The sequence below is a fragment of the Mercenaria mercenaria genome, chromosome 10 (assembly GCF_021730395.1).
Source record: "Mercenaria mercenaria strain notata chromosome 10, MADL_Memer_1, whole genome shotgun sequence".
Taxonomy (NCBI): Eukaryota; Metazoa; Mollusca; class Bivalvia; order Venerida; family Veneridae; genus Mercenaria; species Mercenaria mercenaria.
Window position 1 is genome coordinate 46,432,731 of NC_069370.1, and position 15,672 is coordinate 46,448,402.

Below are 15,672 nucleotides of genomic sequence, written 5' to 3' on the forward strand. Positions count from 1 at the left end.
GTTTTGAATGGTAATCATTAAAAACACAATAGGAACAGAGTATTGTTTTTTTTAATATGAAAAAGAAATCATAAAGTAGTTAATATTTCAAGAAAATTCTTACTGTATTATGTTGGAACCTGGATCTCATACTACATAAATATTTTCAAAACTTAAATGGATCCAGAAAACACTGGAAAACTAGTAAATTACAAGCACAATGAGGAAATTATTGAAAAAATGAAAAATGAAAAAGACAAGACACAATAATGACAGTTTAAAATTTATTGTATCGTTTATTTTTAGAGTACATGAATAAACGATTTATTCTTCAGAATGGTGTTTCGTATTCTTTACATTCAAAGTCATGATCATAATCTTTTCCGTATATTGGTTTTTGGAATATCACAAATAAATTGAAAATAGAAGAAAGAATATAAATTTAAACATTTTAAGTAGTATTGTTCAAAACCACCATTTTTTAAATTTGCAGTCATCATATTGATATGAAAAGAAGAGATAAAGGTATTTCGCCACTTCGTTGTTCTAAATTCTATTTCATTAAAACTTTCAGACTTTAGAATTCTGATACCTCAGAAACTTAAATAAAGAGTAAAAATTCTACACGTTCGCATAAATGTTCTAATAATAACACCTCTATCTAATTAATTTTTTCAGTAAAGACAAGTACCTTAATTCCATATAAATGTTTATTTGGCGAAAAACGCTTCATCATACATGTATGATAAATATTATTTATAGATATCTGATTTATTCTGTTTTTTAAACTGCCTTTTTTTAACGTTTTCCAAATTTGTAGAATGACAAGCATATTTCCTAATGCTTTTTCCCCTTTCGTTCGTCCTTTGGTTTCTCCTTTGGCGGCTTCAGTAAATCTAAAACGAAACACGACATTTTAATTATTTATGTACAGCAGGAAAAGAATAATATATAAGCAATAACCAGGTCAAATATCACAAGGCAAGTATCAGGTCGATAAACACAACTAAACTCATATCGTGTCATTCTTATCATTTTTATACACATAACTCATCAATTCATTGTACAGCAAGAAGTGGAAGAGGCTGTACAAACACATTATTATAAGAGAAACTATACAGACAAACTTTTACTCTTCTTGCAATAAAATTAATTGTACTGGTGACTTTTCATACACTTAAATTTGCACCATTTACTGATTCAGAACGAAATTGTATGTTACAAGACAGAGGCTTAACAGGTATTAGCATGAATCCCTGAATCACAGAGAGGACTTTATTCAGAAAATTTAATTGAAATTTAAATTGTTTTATCAATATTGGTTGATTAAACAGCATTGCTAAAGAAAGTCACGGAATTAACAATATCACACACAAGGTTTTCTGAGATCTGAGATCTAAGAGCGTTGTGTTTGTTCCAAACCAGTTACTGCAAGAAACCTCGCCTGTATTTAGATATCATTTATGTAAACGAAAACGTTTATAGGACATATGCCAAAGTAAGATCTAGTTTACCCAGATTGTTTGTTGTGTTTCTGCAAAATGTGGCCTATCTTGTGGAAAGTCTGACTAACACGAGGACTTTATTTGACTTCTTGGACATCACAATCCGCCCAAATATGTGGACTTTATTATTTCATTGACTTCTTACATATCATAATCCGCCCAAATACGTGGACATCATTATTTTTATTGACTTCTTAGACATCACAATCCGCCCAAATATGTTGACTTTATTATTTTTATTGACTTCTTAGACATCACAATCCGATCAAATATGTAGACTTTATTGATTTATACACTTCTAAGCCAAAAATGGTCAAAATAACTTTATATCATACAATTCACGTCTGACATTTTGAGTTACAAGAGTGAAATTATTCAGTCAATTGTTTCAACTGTCTTTGCGTGTGCGTGTGTGTGCGTGTGCTTAGGCGTGCGCGTGTGTGTGTGTGTTTAAGGTCACGTATCATCTCCACAAATATCTGCCCAACTGTATCTAGAAACTTTTCCATGTCCGTCAAATTTAATGCCTGTCAAATTTAAAGCCTGTAGTTTTTGAAAGGTATCACAAACCCTGTGCTGTGTGTACATATACACATACAGGCATATGCACTGATTCTGAATTGTGGCGACCCTGAACACTAGCAAACTATACGATAAAGATGCTGAACAAAATGTCTTTGTTGCCAAGCAGAGACATGGACCTGTGGACCAGAAATCAATAAGACAGTACCTACATTTGTACTGATAAGTGAATTGAAAGCCACACTTCTAGTGTAATATTTACCTGAGTTATGCCTAGTTGTGACATAATGCGAGTTTAAGATTTGATATGAGTTAAATTTATCTCATATGTGAAGTGGGACATCTAGCCATAGAAAGACTCCAATGTTTTTGTAATGTTTATATTTATCATTTTTGTATAATAAATTGGAGTATCGATGATATTTATTCTGTGCTACTTGATGTCTTACAACCGCTTTAGGATTTGTTTTATTCGGATATATAGATATTCGAACGCCGGTAAAGAATATAGAATATCTGTAAAAGTAGTGATATCATTAAATAATAAACATATGTACCAGAATTTCCAATTATAAACGTTTGAGTTGGATTGCTAGATTGCAAATTTCTTTCGTAGTTGGTACCCAGGTATTTAAGAACGTAGACATATTGATATCAAACAAGATTCCCTGCATCGCAGTTATGATAAAACTCATTGTCAAAATTATTTGAAAAATATTATCACATTTCTTAATACCTTTTAAGGTGATCCATCACATTTAAGCAATATTTTTTGAATTTGCCTACTCTGCTGCTTAAATTTATCCGAGAAATAAAAAAGATCAATTACTTAAACTTTAAGTTAGATCTCCATTCGAAATGTGCGTTTTATCATTTTTAATGAAAATTGATAATCACCCCTTTAACATGAACGTTTTTAGGGAAAAACAGACTGTTCTTTCTTTTTATTTCAATTTTATTTGTAGTTTTACATTTGCATTTGATAGATATTGGGATACTTCACTTCAAAAAACCGAAGCGAAAGGCGAATTTTTGTAGCTTCTAAATTCATCTATTCCCAATCTATCTTGGTAGCTCAACCAAGACAGCCAATAGGGAGGTAATAATCATTTTATAAGCTTGCATTTCTAATGGATTTCAGCTACAGTTGAAATCATTGACAAATATAATACAATAATTCTTACATTCATATTATTCCTTAGGCAACGAATACATATTAAATATTTACTCATGTTAAAATAACTCAATCTTGGTTGAGAAACCAGATAGGAAAAACAAATCTTAAAAATACTTCCAGTGAAACTGAAACATGTATTAAGCCTTAAGTTAATGCAAAGATGTGTAAATGATCAATTGTTAAAGCTTCAAACAAATCCATTACTTGGCCAAATCTGACAAACCACTTAAAAAGATAAATAATTTTATATACATACTAAAGACACCGGGGTTTTCCTCATCCTCCTGCAAATATAATGTTATAAAATATAATAATAATTTTAGTTTCATTAAAGTATATAAAAGCTAGAGAAGAAGTCTACGTTATTATTTCAAAATAATTATACAGTAGTGCTGGCTGCTTTCAAAATATGTAGATAAGTAGAATAATTAAGTGTATACACGATTTATTACGAGTCTCTAATCAACTCACTGATATTGTTACATTTTAAATGGGCACTATAGAAGCAGCGGGGACATATTTCATACTTCCAGTTTTAAACGCGAGGGATAGTCGTAGATACAAACTGTATCGATAGACATTACAAAAGATCTCGAAGTTGCCTCTTTTAAGTTGAATCGGTGAAGTGAAAACGGATTGATAATTTTATTTATTTTTTACCAAGAGAGGCAGACAAAAGCCCAACCTGTAGATTATGAAAAATGCTTATAATTTTGTAGATTATATTTAATATCATGTATTAACTAAATTTTGTTAAAATAAAGTAATAGCTATAAACAGGGTATCCTAAATTTCTATGCAGGAACTATAGCAACATTATATTCTATGATTTTGTAAATAGTCATATTACGGAGATTCATAAATACAATCAAACACTTTTGGTAAATACGCAAGTAGCATTTTGTTCTGCATATGCTCTCCTTAGGTTTTGTACTAATAACTGATTAAATTGCAGTTATATGCACAGTGAATAGCCTGATTTATACATGCAATCTTAAACATCTGTTTCTCAAATGAACAGCTATTATGAAGCTTTCTGTTGGCTCGGCACATTTTGTCTAATACTCGTTCTACCTGTCTCGGAGTGCCCGAAAAAAGTCCTTACACGGGCCATTATCTTTTACAAAGACATTTCAAATATAATAATACTTTTGCACTTGGGTATGATTTCCAATTTTTAGTTAGTATGTGACAAAGATCACCATAGTCATTCTGGTATTTTGCTTTTGTCACCGTTTTTTTCGGAAATTCATTGTGCTATGCTTTGTAAATAATGTCAGTAGCGTTTTCTTTATTATTGGGTTCTTGCATGTGCAAAGTTTCTCGTTAGGATATGGAATCCATATTCAAGATTCCAATTCTTAATAGACTTTAAAACAATCCAGTTCTTTGAGGTTACAATCCAATGCCTAAAACTGATTCATGATTTTGTAAAAGCATCATATTTTAGCGAAATTATAAATCACATCATATTTGCTAGAGAGCTTGCGGATAGACAATTTAACATGGGGGCTTAACAGCTGAAAGTTAATATCTGCCTTTCTTCCCTAGTATATTTAGTAATTTCCCTAGTATATTTAGTAATAATGCCAAGTTAACTGAACATCACTCAAACCAACAAGATCAAAATTCATTGTTACGCAAACTGCTTATAGTTGTATGGCTGGAAATTGTTTTATAAAACGTGTACCGTCATGTGGAAACGTCAACGCATTTTTTTTTTATTATTCTGAAAATTCCTTAAGGCTTTCTTTCTAACTGGCGAAATGTTAGCAGATTTTGGAAACGGCAAGTAGTATCAATTTATAAGTAAACATTTTTCAATGTCGAAGATTCAGCCGAAAATATCCACGATTGATTAAGACAATATTTTGTTCGCTTTGAGCTGAAACTGCACTTAAAGTTTTGAAAAAAAATGTTCGTGTGATACGATAATGGTATTTAAAAAAGTCTTTTCAAAACTGTTGCCTGATGAACAGTTTTTTTTTTCAAGGTTTTTTTTTTTTTTTTTTTACAAAAAGTATCTTACCTCCTTTTCTTCTTTAGGACGGCCTACTGCATTTCCCTGTGGAAATAAAAAACAAATGAAAATACTGTTAACAAGAAATATCTTTAAAAATGATGGTCGGCGAATTGTAATAAGGAAAGAAATTTATGAATTTTTCATCTAACATTCATCTGTCATCTAACATTTTTCAAATTGCAAAACTAAACATCGCACTTTAACAATTTAAATGGTTCTCTTTTAATTTTTCGCAAAGGTTTCGTAGGGCTGCAATTCTGTTTCGTTTATCCTTAGACGAATAATTACAGCAATAGTTTGATGAAGATTCATGAAGCGGTTCATGAGAAGAGGTCATTAAACGTGTTTATATTTTTAGCTAAATTGGTCCCTATCCCCATTTGTAACAAAATAGCAGGAGACCTTACGATATTGTTACGCATCGAGTTTGATAAAAATCCATTACATTTTAGTGGTTAATGCGAAGAAAGGCATATCTACTTTTAGCTATAGTGGTCCCTAATAGGGCCCAAGTTCCTATATAAATAAATTTGGATGAGGACCTTATAATGATGCTCCAGACCAAGTATGACAAAGATCCACCAAGCTGTTCATGAGACGCTGTATAAAGGCATTTCTAGTTTTAGCTCTAGCAGCCCCTAAAAGGGGTTAAATGTCCCAGCTGAACAAAGTTGGCTGCGGGCCTAATAAAGATGCTACAAATCAAGTTTGATTAGAATACATGAGAAAAAAATCAAAGGATTTTTTTATTTATTATTTTTATTTATTTTTAAAATAGGCCAACTGATCCGGCTTTAACAAATGCATATTCGCTATTAATGAATCTTTGGACAATGACGTCACACCTATAAAAAAGTGAAGGTCAAGCAAAACATACAATTGTAATTATTTCAATATTTCTGTTTCATAAGCAAAGTTTGACCGTAGTCATATCACATAGCTAAACTGTATGCAGCGTACCTTCATTTCAGTGTAATGAGATTCAGTCATTATATAGCATATATATAATAAAACAGATTTCAACTGAGTTAAATATTTGCATACCATACTAAAGAAAAATATTCATATATAATAAATCAGTTAAATAATTTTTAACAAATATATCAAAGCAAACAAGTACTCATTTTAATATGCAATCCGAATAAGTCACAAAAGCAAGAAACCTTTTCATATACAGACGACAATTGTAACAAGGAAAATCTTTTAAAAAGCACTTCTCTACATAAAAGACTCTTATCACACCCTTATTCATGTGATACGCAGATCGTATTCAGCTCTTTCTTTAATTTGATATATGTTGATATTTGAACAGGTTTTTATCATATTTATTAAACTTACTTATCATTTTGAGATATATCAATATTCTTGCTAAATATACTGAGCCAAAGTTAGCTTTAAAACTGTGAACAGCGTCGTTTAGGATAAACGCTTTGTCTACATTTCACTCAGCGTAGCACAATCAACAGAGTGAAAGAAATTGACACTCTCGTCCAATCAGGCAGAGTGTTGCATAAATCTTCCATTTTGATAAATTATCTATAATGCGTTATCAAGTAGTTTGATTTGCAAACTGAAGTCACGTGGCATAGGTAACGAAAACGAATTTAGACGGCGTCGCCGAAAAACTATTGACGAATGCCGAAAAAGGATCGATTTGGTTATCCTCTGTTCAAATGTTCTGTCATCAGTATCTACTTGATATCCGTTCGATGTAATACAATATTTCAAGTGCTGTCTTATTTATGATTAAAGAAAAAGTAAGCTTCTTTGACATGTTACATGCATACCACTTGACAAGAATTGGGAGGCTAATATCAACTGTATTTTGTATTTACATTCACACCCTCAAATACGGCTTGTTGTTAAAGAGTAACTGAAATAAGACTCTATCCAAATTTCGTTCATACGTGTCTTTTATTGGTTAATTAAACCTAGTTATGTTAAATTTCAGCACTTGGCCATTATTGCAAATGCACCAAAACAAAGACATGTAACAATTCCTTGAAAGTTTTGTAAGGAGCTGATATGCTCTAAAGTGTTTTCCCGTTATGCAGCATTTATGCAGCCCTTTACGGAATTAAATGTACATATATATATCAATAAGTTTACAATCCTTCTGTAGAGTAATAAACATGTTTCATATGCTGTTGAAATTTCATACTAAACAAACCTTTCTTTCTAAGACTTGGTGTTTTTTTCTCCAAAATCTAACGTTAAGGTCACAGTCTAAGCACATGTGATTATACGCTGTTGTAGGCACTGATTGACAATTAATTTTTTAATCAAGACCTCTTGTAATAAGATTGGAGAAAATAGTCTTTACCTTTGAATCTCTTTCCTCGTCACTATATTTCTTTTTTTCCCCTGAGAAAAAATATAAATACAAAATGTTAAGAATCTTTAAGTCATGCAACTGTTTTGAGACAAATAGCTTATATTCCTTGCGGAAATATTATGACATTTATCAAAATAAAATGTTATCACTTGTACAAAAATACTGCATAATAATTAGAAAATATAAGTTTACTTTCTTACAAAAATTTGAATCTATTAGGCGTGTCGAAGAAAATACAAAAGTCTAGACTCTACCCGAGCCCTGTTTTTCGAAGACAAGTCTAATAAATTTAAATGCATGAAGACAGTAACCAAACTATTTTACCTATCCTATCTTCTGAATCATATTCATTTATTATAATAATAAAATTTACCTAGAAGAAATGCTTATCAAATAGTTACGTGTCTGTCTTAAATAATAGTTTCAAAATTAACACGCCGCTAAATTATACACAGACTTATTGAAATTGCTGTGTTAAATCCTTAGAATTATGTAACACCGTTATTTAGGGATTAAGCCTTCTCGGGGTGGAAACAGTATTAAACATAGGGGGAATGTACATTTTTGTGCGAAACACCGCTTTCGGCTGTTATTTATTTTGCCCGACTAGCATCAATGATTTGCCTAAGTCGTTTTTTTAATTATCATATGAAAGAAATCGTGTCTAGCTGAGAAGAAAGCAGGGAATGCGTAGTAGTTGCTAGCGACCTAACCTACATGAATCTACGATAAAATATAGCTTTTTCATTCCACCCTACGATTGTAACAGGACTCGATATTCAGACTGAAAATTTGACTTTGATTTTCGAACTTGTTCGACATGCAGACCTAGATTTTCGAAACGTCAGCTCGAGCTCGCAAATAAAATTAATGCAAGATCGAAATCCAGCTGTTTCAAAAGTTAGTTTCACTTTCAACCCCAGTTTTAAATTCGATTGCTTTGAAAATTCTAGCGGGCTTGAAATATAATACCGGGAATAATCTATTTAGATTTTTAAAAACTAAAATTTCGATATATCCGATCTTGTACGATTTTTAATCTTTGAATTATGATCTTGAGCAGATCGCAGTTTCAGTATTATATTGAAATTCAGCTTTTCAAAATTTGAAGTACAATTTTCGAGCTGGCTCGACACTTATTGCTTACTCAGTATTTGACTTTAAAAACTTTTGAAAATTCAATATCAATCTCTGAACAGGCTGTTTATTCAATACAAGATCGAAATTTGGCTTTTGGAATATTATAAATTTCGATGATTGAGCTGACCCGAAATTAAAAGTTGTTTTGAAATTTGACGTTTTTCTATCTTCAGAGGTAGCTTGGGATAAAAATTTGACAAGTTTTGAAGTTGAATTTCGATCTTCGAGCTGGCATAAGATTCTAAGCTAGTTGGACACTGCTCATGACATAATGATAAATGTGCAGTTATTTGATTACACAAAAACTATTTAAAACCTTTATTTCATAATCATGATCATCAAACAAGGTATTATAAAAGCGAGCTTCCATCTGTTTGTAAGATAGTAGAAGTTATTTTTGCAAAGTGATTGTTTTATAATAATGTGTTTGTTGAGTAAAGGTATTCTGATTAATCCACCAAATATCATTTAGGTTCCGATTAGTTTCAATTTATTTTCTTATTTATCTTTGCAATCACTGTAAATTAAACTTGACAATATTCCTTAAATCCATATGATCAAAAGTATTAATGTAACGGTACATTGGCGAAGAAGAGATTACTTGTTAGACATCGGCCTAAAATACGGAGTAGGCCGAAAACAAGCGAACAGTCTCGACAACAGATTTACCTGGCCAAACTTATTATCGGCTTTTGTGGTGATTTTCACGATGGGTCTAATTTTCCCATATGACTGAAGACGCGTAATCTGTAAATACACACGTGTATTTGATCAGGCTTTGCAACCTTTATTAATATTGCTATAATAGTAAGTTATAGTTTCACGGCTACCTCTGCTACATGTTTTATAAACAGCTCACTGTCAGTATGCAATTTAGGACAATTGAATTTTAGAACAAAAGAAAAAAACCTTTTGGTGGAACCTCATAGGCTTGCAACAAGATAATAGCAAATATAACGTTTCGATTGCATCATACATCGCTTATTTCGACATTAACATACTGGGGATAATTTCATTTTGCACATGCAAATGTCAGAAATTCAAGTGGTGTATTCTTCCACTGTAGACTGAAATGTAATCATTACCTCACCACGCCTATCCGACATTTTCTTCTGAATAAAGTTTACTGAAAAAAGAAAAAAGAAGAGGTTATATCAATTATTGTATTATTATCATTTAAATTGTTTTAATGCGACCAAATAAAAATCGTTTTACATTGCACAATGAGGACAGCTTCATGGGTACATTATTTTGATTAACATTAAATAATCAAAGGAAAGGCTGACTTTAGCATAACTCTAAATTTTTAATCATTTAAATTCTGATTATTGTAAAAATGGGTGATAAATATATTATTATAAAAGTTTTAAGTCAAAATTGAACCAAAAAAGGACGAAAGAAGGATATAACAAAAGCGCTACAAATATATTTGGACGAAAATGAAATGTCTTTCTTAACAAGCAGAATGCAGATATTCTAGATAAAACATAGTAAGGTGCTTACTAGGGTCTGAAAATTTACTGGCTTTATACTCAATCACTTTTCAAACTCCACACCTTGGGTTTTTGTTTTGGTCTTAATTCTGCCACATGTTGACAAATTTAAAAGAATTTCAATGTATTTGCGTACACTTGTTGTCGTTGGTATGTTTAACTTAACGGAACTAACCAATGTAAACCAATAAAAAATGTGTAAAATTTTCATTCAAATTTGTCAGAATTTGACAGAATGACTTTGGAGTTAGCAAAGTAGTTGATACATTAAAATTGATTTAGATTGAAATGTCGGACAATACAATAACTGCTTAATAAGGTCAGACTATTCATTACTTATATACTGATACACAAAGTTTACTTAGATAAAAACATTTTGGATAAACACGTATTGCGTTTGCATAAATAGTGAAGAATCTGTAACATAGTGAATGCATTCGTCAGAAATATATGAATGTTATGAAACAGCTGAATCTGAGTATTTTCTGCTGTAACGACAATGAAAAGTGTCTGATGTCGTTCTTTTTATGGAAACTGTCAGTTACTTGCGGAGAACAAGTAATTACAGGTACAAACTCCAGGAATGCTGGTTAAGGTAACTGACTGCAGATACATATACATAATTGAAATACGTTTGGAAAATGAACAAAGACAAAATCACATTAAAAAAAACAACAAACAAAGCCACGTATACAGCATTACGCATGAAAATACAGGTAGGTGTCAATGTATACTTTTGTAAACAGGCTACTCACATGTATACAAAAACAACAATGAATGCAACAGTAAAAACATAGAAGCAACAAACAGACACCAAAGTATATGAAGAAAGGACACAGCAGCGTACCGCCTTGGAAGTGTCAGTGGCAAAATTAACAAAGCCTCATATCTTAACCCAACCATATTCCTATATTACAAGACAGTGTTAATAAGATCATTCCAAGCCAGGTTAATCCCATACACACGGAACTACATTGCAAAACACTAATATGCTCCTGTAAAGGTATAAAAATCAAAACTAATGGAACCATACACTTTGTATTAAAACACTTTGCAGAAGCCAGGTCACCAAGAAACACCATTAAGGGCATGACGAAGCAGGATAGAGGACAAAAATTTAACAAGTTCACCCCTTGCGGTGTTGTCATAGAGTATTCCACTTGTCCCGTCACAGAACGAAGCGTAGTGACGAACAGTAAATACTGTTATAGCCTCGTCCAGTAAAACGTTTTTTTACTGTTATTGAATAACGGCCGGACATGGTAACGGTCAAGAATTTTACGAAATCAATAAAACTCAATTTGTGACACAACATGTTGTCAATCGGAATTTGCCCGTGTAATTTTTTACGATTGATTATTTCCACTTATTTGCATTTATCCCAACGGACACTTGATACATCTTATATTCTCATTTCTTGTACCAGTTGCTCAACTACGAATAAGAACGAAATAGACAAACATACTTTGCATGAGGAATGATAGGCATATCTAAACGAATATGTTACATACGATAAACAATTGCATTGAAAATTATACGTATAGAACATTTCCACAAAAATAGGAAAAATGTAAATATCAAATGAAAATGTAAAACAAGAAATTATAATGAAATCAAAATGTAGGGTTAACGCACGTTTTTTTGTGTAACAACATCTGCAGAATCCCAAGGGATTGGTTGGTGCACGAGCCCGTAGGGCGAGTGCACCAACATAGCCCGAGGGATTCTGCAGATGTTGTTTCACGAAACAAACGTGTGTTATCGCTATTCTTGCATAAAACACAACTAAAGTGCTGGAAATACCGAAAAAACAAGACTATTCAGCTGACATTAGCCGGTCGAAGTCGGCCGTTTCAGGTTGTTATGGACACATGTTTTATTTATGCATTTCCAGGACATACAGAAATAGTGCATATTTTATACATGTCGAACGGACATTCTTGTTGTGGTAATTTCTTTAATATTAAATATATGTAAAATAAGCATGACTCCCCCTTTTTCCGATATATCGGTATGAACTTTAGCTTTAGAGGCTCGGAATTATGAGAAAAGGGCATACACGGCATCCTGTCTTTACACAATTTGCAGGTGAGGTGCCGACAGAACACAATTCTGCTTGGTTTAAATTAATAGTCTGTCCCTTACGCTTTTTAAATGTAAATGTTATCGTTTAATAGAAACTGGTATCGATACCTATATTCTTCATGTCGTTAAAAATGAAATCTCTAGGCCTATAACTAGAAAATTTTGCTTTGCACCCCACCCAATCGCGATCAAAGTTTGATAAACACAAAAATTTGAATTTTTCCAACATCGATATAATCAACTTAGATTGGATTTATAAACTCAAACATGGTTGGTGAGATCTACAAATAAATTGAAAAATATATAATAAATACCTTCTGTTCATCAAATGTTCATTAACTATGGAAAAATCCTTCAAACTTTACGCTTCGTCATGTTTATGCTTTACATTACACACCATCACTACATCAGTAGACTGCATAGATGTGTAAAGTAGACACAAACATTTTTTAAAAGTTTTAGTGTAAGATTTATAGTTAGCATGTCAACTTTCTCGACTCAGATTAATTTGGAAAACGAAATTGTATTTTTGTAAATGTTGTTCATGGGCGTAGGAGCGAGTTTAACTTTGGGGGGGCCAAACCTTTTTGACCGGCGGTTTGTGGGGGGGGGGGGGGGGGGTGTTAGCGGCAAGGTATCCTCGGTGCATTATTCGTGACAAAGCCTTGTACAGGGATTAATTGGGCCATAGGCCCCTCAAATCTTTATGTTTTAGCAATCATTGAGTTATTCTGATGATACACATACGACTAGGCACTGAACTGTCTTAATCAGTCATATTATGTATTGTTCTAATTAAGTGTGCCATTTTTTTACATTCTTCTGTTGAAGCCCTGGACATACAATCAATTAGCACTGCATTTGTCTAATTGTGGTATAAAGTTGACTTGTGGAAATATCATTTCCCTTGAATGGACAATGAAAAACAAAAAAATACATAACGTTTACATGCGTAAACAGGCTTAATAGTTAGGCCTACATTGATTTTGCAGACGCTCAAACCGGAACTGTAGTGATTGCGCTCAATGATATATTATTTTTATAAAATGTAAAAAATTCTTGGCATGGCGCGTACAGATTTCAGTACTCACACTACGGAAAGAGACATTTTTAGTCAGAATACAAGGGAAGGCCAAATACAAATCAGAAATCGGGTTGAAAAGAATTATATGATGCTAAGTAAATGTTATATTAGACTGCAATTTATATCTCTTTTCCAAAATATTCGGGGGGCCAAACTATACTTTGGCCCCCCCTCTCCTAGCTTTGGGGGGGCCTGGCCCCCGCTGGCCCCCCCCTGCTCCTACGCCTATGTTGTTTGCCTATCATTTTCAGGGATTAAATCGCGGCGTGTAAACTTACTTTGAGTCAAATACGCGTAACAATATAATAATAAGGAACGTCAATTCAGTCGCGTATCAAGAGAGGTAGCGCTTATTACAAGTTAAAGTAAAGTTAGGTTGAAAAATGATATTTTTAATAAAAATGCAGATGAAAAGATTTCACAAATCTCGGACCTTTCGACTTCGGCCAAAATTGATTCGGGATCCATAATTTGCTTACGTTGGACCCGCAACAGCATATTCAAAACGTTCACCAACAGCGCGTGCTCACGAGAATCTCCTTGTTTGTACACGTTTTTTCCCTGTTTGTGCATGCCCGAAATCGGCAAAAAACAAAGGTTTTATGCAAGAATGTCCATTTTTTACAATAAGGGAGGAAATTATCATCTGTTTATAATAAATAAAAGCATACATTTCTGATAGGGATCTCAAAGTTATTGATCTTTTGTATTCTTAGATAAATCTCTGAAAAAGTCGTTGAAAAATGGACAATTGCATAAAACGCGCTAATTAAATTCGATTGACTGCTTTTAAACCGAAATGAAACAAACACGAAGTAAAGCTATCTTCTTAAGTTCATTGACAGAGCATTTCCATTGCAAATTTCAGACACTTTGTACTTCTTTACTGAAATCGAAATCCTCACTCAGTTCTATTCTTGTAAAAGAAAGAATTTTATGTTGTTTTTCGTGATAGTCATAACAGATGATAAATTCATAGTTATATGATTTCCCAGAAAACCTTTCTGCTATCATAGGTAAGACAAGCACCATTGACACTGTTATTTAAAAAAGTGTCATCACATAGGCAGACAAATACACATCACCGACATTGTTAATTATATACAGTAGATATTTTCGTTTGCCCAAACTGAACGAATATAAAGGTAATATTTTATTTGTTATTTACATATAGTGTGGTTGGTTTTGATAGTTGATTTAAATATGTATTAATTTCTATGCATTTATACAATGTCTGGTAAACACTGTAAGTTTGTTTGTTTTTGGGGTTGAACGCCGTTTTTTTAACAGTATGTCAGTTATGTAACGGCGGATAGTTAACCTAACCAGCGTTCGTAGATTCTGTACCACTAAAAACCTAACTGCCAACTTCCCCACATGAATCGGAGGTGGAAGACGAATGAATTCAGACACACTGTCTTCTATCAAATCGTCGTGCAGAACATACGCCCGCCCGGGTATCGAACTCACGACCCAGCGATCCGTAGATCTACGCTCTCTTTTTTGAGCTAAGCGGGCGGGCTATAATTGTAAGACCACAAGAAAAGAAAAGAAAAGAAAAGTACATTTCAATACATGAAAACAAGCAATGTCATTAAATGAAAATGTAAAATTAACTTCAAAAACATTTTTTCATAAAAAAAGTCTGCCGAACTAACTTCATCAGCTAGACTGAAAAATCCTAAAATATAACAGAAGTACCATCTTAAAGAAACGTTTACAGTACCTTTTATAGTTCTGTTGTGGTCTGCCTCCAAGGAAGAAGTATGTTCCTAATGCAACTTCAGTTTCTTTTATTTAACAAAAATTGTCACGTGATGTGGATTTCCTGAAATTCGGTGTCGCTTGGCAACATGCCACTGATATCACATGCCTACCACTTGATAAGTTTAGAAACTATGTACGATAAAATAGGCTTTTAATGTTTTCTCATATAATACAACTAGTTACTGTTAAATGAATTATAATCGCACATTTGCGAATGATTAAATATAGGCCTAAATGAAAGAAATCTGATGTCATTGACAATGTTATTTTTCCGAAGATGTGACTTAAAATAATATTAGTAATGAGTTTGTGGTGCTAGCAATTCGCATGTTTCATATTTTCTCGTTTTATGTCTTTTTATATTAACCTTGTATGTATTTAAGTTGATACAACATATAAACAGGTATAAACATCGTTGACGATGCAGTTTTGTAATAGTACAATCCAGTTAATGTAATACTTTGGTAAAACAAAGGACTACATATCGATTGCACTTGCGAAAAACAAGGACGTTCTAAATCAAAAATAAATCCTACCTTCAAAAGTTAATTCATCTTATTCA

At 32.6% G+C, this 15,672-nt stretch overlaps 2 long non-coding RNA genes across 2 annotated transcripts; both read right to left on the bottom strand.

The window, feature by feature from the left end:
• Window positions 1-249: 249 nt before the first annotated feature.
• LOC128559907 (uncharacterized) lies at window positions 250-7,573 on the bottom strand. The gene is made up of 4 exons (XR_008372753.1): window positions 7,530-7,573; window positions 5,213-5,248; window positions 3,440-3,467; window positions 250-875 (listed from the first exon to the last, which is right to left on the bottom strand). It is a non-coding gene; the product is annotated as an uncharacterized LOC128559907 (long non-coding RNA).
• A 2,189-nt stretch (window positions 7,574-9,762) lies between these two features.
• On the bottom strand, window positions 9,763-15,418 carry LOC128559908 (uncharacterized). Its single transcript, XR_008372754.1, has 2 exons — window positions 15,070-15,418; window positions 9,763-9,807 (listed from the first exon to the last, which is right to left on the bottom strand). It is a non-coding gene; the product is annotated as an uncharacterized LOC128559908 (long non-coding RNA).
• Window positions 15,419-15,672: the final 254 nt, after the last annotated feature.